The sequence below is a fragment of the Triticum urartu genome, chromosome 1, assembly GCF_003073215.2.
Source record: "Triticum urartu cultivar G1812 chromosome 1, Tu2.1, whole genome shotgun sequence".
In the NCBI taxonomy this organism is placed as follows: domain Eukaryota; kingdom Viridiplantae; phylum Streptophyta; class Magnoliopsida; order Poales; family Poaceae; genus Triticum; species Triticum urartu.
In genome coordinates this window covers 22,684,254-22,694,839 of record NC_053022.1, presented here as the reverse complement: position 1 = coordinate 22,694,839, position 10,586 = coordinate 22,684,254, and the positions used below count along the sequence as shown (strand labels likewise).

The 10,586-nt window shown below is 43.4% G+C and overlaps 1 long non-coding RNA gene across 2 annotated transcripts; it reads left to right on the top strand.

Moving 5' to 3' along the window:
* The first annotated feature begins 3,110 nt into the window (after window positions 1-3,110).
* Window positions 3,111-8,558, top strand: LOC125543872. Of its 2 annotated transcripts, XR_007298968.1 has the most exons (5): window positions 3,118-3,742; window positions 3,827-3,927; window positions 7,314-7,711; window positions 7,855-7,999; window positions 8,074-8,558. It is a non-coding gene; the product is annotated as an uncharacterized LOC125543872 (long non-coding RNA). The 2 variants fall into 2 exon arrangements; XR_007298957.1 differs by having other exon boundaries at window positions 3,111-3,742; window positions 3,827-7,711; window positions 8,074-8,212.
* Window positions 8,559-10,586: the final 2,028 nt, after the last annotated feature.

Below are 10,586 nucleotides of genomic sequence, written 5' to 3'. Positions count from 1 at the left end.
GTTGAAAAACGAAGCCCACCTATCGACATAAGAGATGAGATAGATCGGCGACACCATCGACGAGAGGCAGAAACCCTAGTTCATGTTTCCTTGGGAGAAGGATGGGACAGGGTAAACTGTGAGGCTTCTAGATAAACTACTATAGGTAGTGTAATTTCTCTTGCCTCTTCAAAAAACAAATAAACACGTTTCCCTACTTATCTGCACCAACTGCATGAGCTTGGAACTCGTCCCCTCCAACTTCGTGATTCGCCTCCTCGATGTTCGCCGCTTCTAGTTGCGAGTGAAATACCCCTCCAACACCAGCACCGACCACTCTTGTGCTCCTTTTTTTCTGCATCTTGACATTGTACCCTTTTTTCCATATCTTCTTGAAATGAAGAGTTATTATTAGCACGTACATAGTACCTCCCAAGCCGGTAGACACTTTATTTATTTTGGGAGGCTGCCGATATTTTTTTAACATAGTGTAGACGTAAGCGCTCATATATACGCACGCACACATGCACAACTTACCCTTAGAGCACCTTTGAAAGACTGAGTCGACGGAAACGTCTCCTTCCATTGATCGCACATCACTGAAAATCCTAAAATAAATACAGGATAAAACCGAGCACCAATATTTAAGTTTGTGGAACAGGGATACCACTATCCTGCTAACCATCCAAGAACAGGTTAATTCTTACCACTTTCGAATCGTATCAAATTGAAAGAAGAAGAAAAAAAGAAAGAAAGAGCGAAAAACAAAACGAGTCAAGGCTGTGCGGGTGTTGACTGCACCGAAGCGAAGGGCATGATTCCTAGCGCGCGCGGAGGGAAACCAACCATGCGCCTGGGTTCACTGTTTAAAGTCCTGATTGATTGTATCCCAATGATTGATTTGATGAGGCGAGGAAGGAAACGAGCATGCATCCATTTTGTTGACTGTACCATGCATGGAAACGACAAAAGCGACGCCGCGCAGCTTTGTTTCGCTACCGGAGCATGCATGCATGATATGATACTAGTGGTTGCGGCGCACCAGGGTGCGCCTCCTGAGCGGCAGCAGGGTGCTGCCAGGTAGGGCACGCTCCTTCCATGTTCTTATGTTTACATATGTGAGATGTCATCAACAATCTCTATTTTTAATAAAGTAGTTGGTAATTTCGCTTCCAGGTTTTTTTTCGTCCCACCACTTTCGTCCGGCTTTTTCGTAGGTTACCGTTGTAGATTTTTTCGTCGCCTCCTCCACTTCATCGGTTTATTTTCACTTCACCCTCTCACACAACGAAAAAAACTGAACGGATCAGAACTTTTCATACTGACGCAAATTATTCACCCTCTTTTTCTTGATGATTCGTTTCCATGTATAATAATAGTAAATTAGGCCAACATTCACCACTATTTATCAACGTCATCAATCGTATCCATTCCTACCAGTTTTAAGGGAATCTGCTTGCTATGTCTTTTTTAAGGGGATCCGCTCGCTAAGTCATCGTCGCACGTTATTTTCACAAGCAATTCCCCTAAAAAAGGCGTGGGTATTGGTAGTTGAACGCCCGCTAGGTTTTCCGCCTGTCCCATCCTCGCGCTGTGCCGCCGCCACCCGCCGAATTTCCAGCCGCCCGAGCCCGTTAACTTCGCCAGCCATCGGGTCGACTGCCCCCGCCCCAAACCCCCATCCCCGAGCACTAGCTATCGCCGCGTTGCCGCCCCAAGCTCCACGCCACCGGGAACGAATCAAGCGCCGTCCCGACACCGCCGTCGCCGGCCCGGCACCTCCAGCCTTGCATGGACAGCTTCAATGTGCAGTCTCCCTTGCTGCCTCACCTTCTGCAAGCGCATGCAGCGGCGGGGTTGGACACGTGCGTGCTTGCTAGCTTGCTCTCCGTGCGTACGTACTTGCTCTGCATGCGTCGCACCGGCCAATGCGCATGATGCGTGTGTGCCTGCTTTTCTGTATGTGTATGCCAGCGTGATGCGTGTGTGCGTTGCTGTGTGTGTATGATATAGATGGCCCGAGTGTGTGCATGCTGTGCTCTGCTCTCTGCTGATCTATGTGTTGGTGCTCCTGCTATATGTTCATGCCGTACAAATAAAATTTCTGTTAATCTTCTGACATGTTGAGTTGGTTCTCTCTGTCTTCTGAGGGGGTGAATGCAAAGCAGTCTATTAAGCCAGGCACTATTGCTGAGCTAAATTGACAAAAAAATATTGGTAGTCATAGTTGTAGTTTAAGTAGTAGCGAGTTGTCTGATATGTATAAAGAGCCCGTTGCAACTGAGGCCGTTGCTAAATTGACAAAAAAGTCGCCAGTGTCACTTGATATGTATGAGAATATTAAATGTATTATTAAGATGATTAATATTGAACTCTTAAACTTAATATGGCCCCGTTGCAACGCACAGGCGTTCTTCTAGTCTTATATATATACTAGCGTGTAGTGCGCGGCGACACGCTGCGCCATATAGATTGATAAACTACTTAATTTTTTGGAAAATTTCGTAATTCACTCGAGGACTTGATTTGTAGCAAAATGGAATACGTCTAGTTGATACAAGACAAATACGAAAATATCTATACTCCTATATAGTACACGAATAAGTTTGAGTATTAGCCGTTAGATATAATGCATCGGACGGTGGACAAGTAGCAAATCTGTGAGCTGCTGCAAGCTGGCCGTTGATTAGACTCCATCGGACGGCTGAAGTTGCGGGGATTCGCAGCTACACTAAATCTACAGTACCCTGTGTTCCCAGTCTACTGGACTGCTCCCCAGGACCAGCACGTACTGGCGCACACGGAGAAGGTACTAGAGGACTAGAGAACACACCGGATAGGGTGGGAAGAATAGGACTGTCAGGAGAGTTCTAGAAAGACAAGACACACCGGATAGGGTGGTATTCCATTATGGTATAGATGCAGATAGTGCAGTATAGTTATCAAAGCATAATATTATGTGATCGTGTTAGTAAGAAGCATCTAATAATCATGAGATTATAAGCCGATCTGTTGCACAAATAATTTTGACAAAATTCATAATAGTATCTTTTCTACGTGCTTTGCACGTACCATGTACTAGTAGTGGGTAGTAGCAAATAGATGCCATCAGGTTCTTTTCCATTATTACAACCGCTTTGAGTCAAGGATATTTGCAGCAACTTCTGTTGCTCATACTTGAATAAAAGAAGATCAATGCTATTGCGCGACGCAATCCTTGCCGTCCATCGATCTATCACCTGGCTTGGACTGACCGACTGAGAACCACTCTCGCTGTAGCTTCTCGAATCTCCCTGCTCATTCCCCACCTCCACCGTTTTCACATCTCCTAGCTCATTCGTTCTCGTGTTGCCTGCTCGACACCGCTCCTCGGCGTGCCTCCTCCATCTCCTCTCAGCCGGCAGCAGGAATCGAGCGCTCCTCGCCTGTGAGCACACCTCGATGAGGTGCGTGATTCCTATTCCCCTTGAGGCAGAGGGTGGGTTGGAGAACGCCTCAGCAAGGTACGTGATTCCCGTTCCCCTTAGAGGCAGGGGGTGGCTTGGAGAGGGAGAAGCCAGCGGGCGAGAGAGCTCGGAGGAGTAGGAGGAAGCGAGGTGCCAAGGCCGCCAGAGGCAGAGAAGAGGAAGCGGCGGGGTAGGGCATGGTGGTGGGCTGGTGGCGGAAGCTCCGATATGCTGACGATTGGGAAGTGGCGCCGCCCAGAGCTAGGCGCGGCAAGTCCCGATGAAGTTTCACCATTCTCGCCATTCATTTCGTGCAGGTTGGTCACGTCGATTGACTCTACCTACTCACCCAACTGCTACATGTCCTTCTGCCTAATCCCCCTTTTATCACACCATGCCAGCCATGCCCGCGGTTAGACATGGGATGTTGTGTGCTCTGCTTCGTCGATATCTTCTCTGAACCTCACAAAGATGGCCGTCAGCCCTTTCCTCCTCTGTCAAGGTAAGATACATCAACAGGGACACACAGGTGTATACATATACTCATCGCTGCTTAGGGCTTCTAGTTCAAATCTGCAGATCCAGTCTACTGCTTACTTCACATATCTATAATATACGCAGATCTAGTGTTCATTGTTGATATGTGTACTTTGCTGGAAAAGGAGAAGAGGAAAAATATACACAGAGATAAATAATCATAGCTAGAATTCACATTCACTCAGAAGGGTGAGCAGTCAGGATGAATTGTCCAGAATTCCCCAGCAAGCAGTACACTGTATAACTCCAGTGTTTCAGTACCAAGTTTAACAATATGGCAGTGATAAATCATAAAGACTAAGCAAACTGAAGCCCGAGTCGCTGTTGATATCACATAGTTTAAGTAGAATATCCCCTCCCTTCTGGCCATTTCGTAGGTTGTCTGATTTGTGAGAGCTCTGCAAAAAATAGGAGGGGGAATTTGGAATTTCAGCCAAACATGCATTAGAGACAAAACGTAGTTGCTACTCCCTCCTTTTGGGCAAGGGGTTGATGCCTTTGTAGGTTGTAACATTTCCAACAATCAATATAATGGCCTATAATTACTCAAATTTCAGATATGCGTATGAAGGGCAGTCATGTGTAACATTCTGCTTTGGCGTTTGTCCGCTGACCCTCCATTTGATAGGTTAAACCCAGTAGCGTGTCTCTTTGGGTCAACTGGCATTATTGCTACTATACTTAATGTATAACTCAATGTAAATCGAGTTAAAACTTTACTTAAAATATATTTATATGTTCAACCATTAGCATGTTGCTACAAATTATCTTGACAGTAATGCTTCGACAAAGCTCATCTACGATTTTCTCGTCTCTTTTTCTCCAAATGAAATGTAAGCATCTGTTCTCAACTTAAAAACTCAAGAAGGTTAAAATAAAAATATGTTACCACGCCAAACCTCTTTTGAATAACTTTTTTGATGAAAACTCTTTTGAATAATTTATAGGCCTTATTAAAGGATAGAAAGAAGAAAATAGCATCATTTCAGATTTGCTAGAAAGATCATACCTCACATCCATATGGTCTGAAAACATTTAAGTTCCGTATTTCTAATAGAGCCGCTCTTCCACCATAATAAAACTAATAAACATCATAATGATTCATAAGTACCCGGCAGAAGGAAGCTAAAAAGAAAGAAATAAAGAAGAAAATACCATCTAAAAAAATCATACCTTAGCTTCGTATGGTCTGAAAGCTTTTAATTTCTGTATTTCTAATAGCATCAACCTTCCCCCAAAAACTGATACCGATTGTTAGAGTTCCTCTACACCAAAGAGGGGCACTACAACATAAACAAACCATTAATAATTATGCCAACTAATAATACCTCTTTTACCAGAATTTCTAAATTCACGAAAGGAGAGTTACAAGAACCTAGAAGCAAACAGCAGCAAACATTACAGTTTCTGTTTGCCTAGGTCATGTGATAATTGTCAATCCAATATCCAGTTTTTTCATGGAATTGCAACTGTAAATCCAATATCCAGGGATCCGCAGAAAAGGAAAACAATCTAGTAATCAATGGCGATTTAACATATTTTTGCCAGCCCCAAAATTCCATATTGTTCTATTTCTGGAGGCAAATTCTGCTCCTGATCTCCTCATGAAAAGTAACCTCAACTCCGGATCACATTCAAGCTAAATCAGTCTCTACGTTGTTCTATCTATTCTAGCGAACAAAATGGAAGCAGAAACAACAAACAAGGCCAACTCACCTGCTGTTTACCTAGTGGGGTGCTGACTATAGTGTGGTCGGATGACTGCCTTAAGTTATAAACCACCTCTCTAGTTATGGAGGTCCCCCAAAATACACATGTCAACTTGAGCCATTTTCTAATGTAACCAAGCAACATAATCAAAATTAGATAATCAGAATTGGTTTAGATTGGATAACCCAAACCAATGGCCTTTCCCATCGTTTGACCTTTCTCTGAAAAGGATAATCTATGTCCTCATTATCACTGGCGTGTACTATCATACAGCAATTAGCTACAATAAATTGCAACATCCCATGACTTATAGAACAATGTAGTGGCTCCTGAATAATTAAATTCACTTTTAGTTCTAGTTCTCAGGAATTATGCATCATTGTAGTGACTTTGCTTCTGATAAGAAACAAAGAGGCATACTAAAGCTACTAAGAAATACCTACATCCACCTTGGTGGTCTATAAAGGACATGGACAAGTGACAACGGTGAACCAGTGATACAGGTTAATCAGACCACTATTGCTAGAAGTGTCACTGCGTTCAAAACAATAAGGAAATCTTAACTAAGAAGGAAGATGTATCAATTGGATAACACCAGTTCAACCTCCTTCTCAAAAAACAAAAACAAAAATAGATAACATCATCCAGTATGAGATCATCATCTAGCTAATACACACATGCATCAAGCCCACAGCCCCACGCACCACACATGCAGCAGCACATAAGCCGTGCACGCGCACAACCTAGCAGGAGCCAGGGCCGTCGGCAATCGGCATAGGGGGCGATTCTGGTAGTGACAGGACAACAGGGCTCACAGCCAAAATAGCAAGGAGAAGACAGCCATCGTGTACTCACCATCGTACAGATAACGTCGCGGATCTACAGGAAGCTTGAGCGACTCCTTGTGAGGGCTTCGGCGCTGACCAGGCCGAGGTGACATGGACGACATGGGCTAGAGACGGCGGATGCCGACGGTAGGCATAAGGTCGACGCGGCTGCTGCAACCTCGAGGCAAGGACATCGATGGGGACGGCATGCCGCTGCGACCCGAGTTCCGCCACCACTCCCTGTGACCGAGCGTGGGTGGAGGAGAGGCGTAGAGAGGGGAGGTGGGCGGGGAAGGGGTTGCGGCAGCAGGAGGCGGCGGTGGGGAGCGTTGTCTGTTTGGCGACAAAAAGAGATTGCAAGGACCATATATAGGGGAGAGGCAACCAGATCTTTTTTCCTCGAGAGACAGCCGGATCGATCTAGCATATCCGGCAAAAGCGGCAACTGCGCACCGTGGCGATCGTGGAAGGAACAAGAAGCGAACAGATGAAACCGGAAAGCCCAGTCAAAGCGGCAGAGATGACCAGAACGTGCAAAACGCTTCCCTAGTAAAAAAAAGCTCACGTACAGGAATAGCCCAGTCACACGCGTCAAATTAACAAGAGTGGTAAAAAAAATTCCAGAAAAACCAGAAAAATGGAACCCTTACGGGCCTAGTCTTCTATATATATATTGAAAGCACCATCCCAGACTCCACGTTAATCCTAATAAACTAAACAAATTGTCCGTTTAATCTTGACGTTAATTATCTAGATCCGTCGGATGAGGTACCTTAAGAGTCCTAGGTTGTAACCCCACGTGCACTTATTTTAGGAAAAAAACATCTCCCTAATCCTGCCGCCGCACGCTCGAGGAAGGTAGCATGACTTGCTGCGCCAGGAGTGGCTACCAGTTCCGGTTATTATGCATCACCGTGAGGCATACACCGCCGTTTGCTGCCGCTCCGTGTGTGACTAAGTGCGAAGGTGCCAGACTACAGATTCCTTGAAGGGGCATCGAGATCTAGAATCGAAATTTTCTCCAGCTTTTACCGTCAACATATCTGCTGAAGGTTCTAGACGTACAAGAGGATGGCAAAGATTATCTGGAATTCTGGATGCAGAAGACAAGCGGTACATACTTCCACCGTGGCTGCTGCTAGGGTCGATGCCATATTGCCGGAGAGTCATAGTGACAGCTACCCATCAACCATCATCCATCTCTATTAACAGGTACTTCCACCTTCTCAATAGATGCACACGTTTATCTCCGTTGCTGTTTATGGATGAAACATGGAATCATGTATTACATACATGCCTCATGACTATGTATTTCTATACCCATGGTCTGTACTGTTATTTTATAACTATTGCAGCGAGTTCGATCGGCAGAAAAATCACACCTCCCGGATCCTCCTCCGATTGATTCCTGCAATATCAAGGCAAGGGCGGAGAAGCGTCTGCTCCGTTGCCTTTGGCCTCTCCCATGTGTCTACTATTTATGCAAGAACTGTCTGATTGGTAAGAACACACCATCGATTGATTGTCTCATCAGCTTGCACTGACCCGTTCTGCAACTTTGGACGATGCCCCAGGCCTAGGAAGCAATACCCCAGGCCTAGGAAGCAATACCACAGGTGGCCCAGCGCTCTATACATCATGGCCATGGACGCAACTTGGAGTCCCGGACTGTTGTTCCACCACAAGATCTGCTTCCGTCAAGTTCAATAGGGTAGATAAATCAAATGTACAATAATCTTATATCCATAACGATACTTCATTAGGTGGTCATAACCAGTTTGTGCTGTGATGATACTGCCCCTGGGCATCATCGTCCACGTGCTTGGTGTGGTTGACACTCCAGGCCATTCATCCTCCCCTCAAGTGGTACAAATTTTCACTGTAGTTCCACAAGAAATTAGAGACCAGCGGATTACCTGCAGGCCTCATGCTTAAGTCCAATCTGTATGCATGTACCCACGATAGTAGCAACATCCATCACATCTTTTCTTTCTCTCCGTCATACTTGACGTATCTGATTCCTTGACTAAGGAGTTAATTTAATTGATTTAAAGTGAATCATGTACGTTGTGTACGCTCTAACTTCTGAATTTGTGTTTGAGATCAATATTTTGTAGCTCAGATTAACTTTTATTGTATATGTACACTTGCTACCTCTGCACATATGCTAAATAGTGTAGCATGTTGTACTCCAACGGAAGGGGTAAGAAAATATTTTAAGAATGTAAATCTCTCCACATATTAACCGACCTCTAGATATTTATTTGTGGTCACTCATGGCCTATTCAACACTTCATATTGAAGCTCTTTAATTAGATACCATATGACTTTAAAAAATTCTTACCACCTCTCATTAATCGTTCTTTATCGTATTTCACAGTCTGAGCAACAAAATGCATGTTGGGAGTCGAAGATGTAAGCTACGTACATTCTAGAATAGTTTGACTACATTTGATGTTCTTCTACCATTTGACTACTGGGATTTGGAAGCTACTACTATCCGGCTGGGATGTTAGTATTGTTGTTATACATGGAAGATGCCATATATGAATACCTATATGTAAAAATTAATTAAAGGTAATTTCTGTTTATGACTCGGCAAGTCTAGCTTTTCTCTGTCTGTCTATCAGTCTATCAGTCTCTCAGTCTCTCTCTTCTGAGATTTTTAGTATTTACGCACATTGGTGTAGCAAAAAAAATATAAGATACACACATATGTCCAAAAATCATGTCATCTAATATATTCAAATTATTGTTCTGCTATTTTACTTTTATTAATTTCAACGTTCCTATGAAGTCAAGTATGGTCGATTGAGATATATGGTGCTCCATCTTGATGTTGTCAACATACATACCAAGTCAAAAACTTAATACCCCACATCCCATCGAAGAGGGCAAGCACATACGAATTCCATAATAGTATGTTGGCTAAATGCAAATAACTAATTTTCAGTTTTATTGGGAGGAGTTTAAATTGGTGATTTAGTGCATCTATGAAGTTATTTTATTTATATATAGTTCGATGAATTAAGTATATATATATAAGTTGGTCAAATAAAAATTTATTTGTTTTCCCCAGGACTTGATCCACGTGAAATTCTCCATTATCAAAATTCTAGCATGGATGTAGCCAATCTATTTTCCCTTTTTTAAGGCAACTAGATTGGTTCCATCCATGCCTCATGACAAGATTTAATTATACTTCCCAAGCAAGAAACCGAATGTTGCACGTTCAATACTAATATGTCATAGGTGAATTTCTAACTTTTTCCAGTTTCAAATCCGTAAGAAATTTAGCATTGCATAAATGTTATCAATACTTCTATTTTTCATACGTTTTCCAAAATAACTAGCTCGTGCAGTGGGACGGGTTCATGGCTAGTTTCTAGCTAATTATACAACCATGTGATCTTTAGGTTTAGGTTATCGCACATATAATTTGCATATCATATGGGGTACTTCAGGCGTTGTAAATTTAGGGTGCAAGTTCGGGTTTTAGTGGCAAAAATAATGATGTCAGTTTCTATCATAATCATATATTATATAATTCTTTGCAACTCTAAGTTCATATGAATTGGTAGTAGAATTTGTGGATGAGTCAGTCTTGCAATCCAGAAGGGTTTCTTTTCAGCCCTCCGCGTGTACAACTTGCAGGTCAAAGTGAAACCAAGGAGCTATGCTTCATGAATTTATTTCTGACAGCCTCACTAGTAGAAAAGGGGGCAAAGGTTCAGGCCAGAAAAGGCATTAATCCCGATTTCGTTACATTAGTCCCGGTTCGAGCGGCGAGGGCGTCGGAAAGGCATTACTCCCGGTTCAAATGGGACCTTTAGTCCCGGTTTGAGACACGAACCGGTACTAAAAGGTGCGATGCCCATTAGTACCGGGAGTAATGCCGGGGTTGAGAACTTTAGTACCGGTTCGTGCCACGAACCGGTACTAATGGTGCAATTTTCAAATCCTACCCCCCCCCATGTATCGCCTTTTCAGTTTTGTAAAAAGCAAAAGAAAATGATAAAAACTTCAAAAGTTGAAATCCTTCGAGATGTAGTTATGTTACCACATCTACTAGTCAGGAAAATTTAAA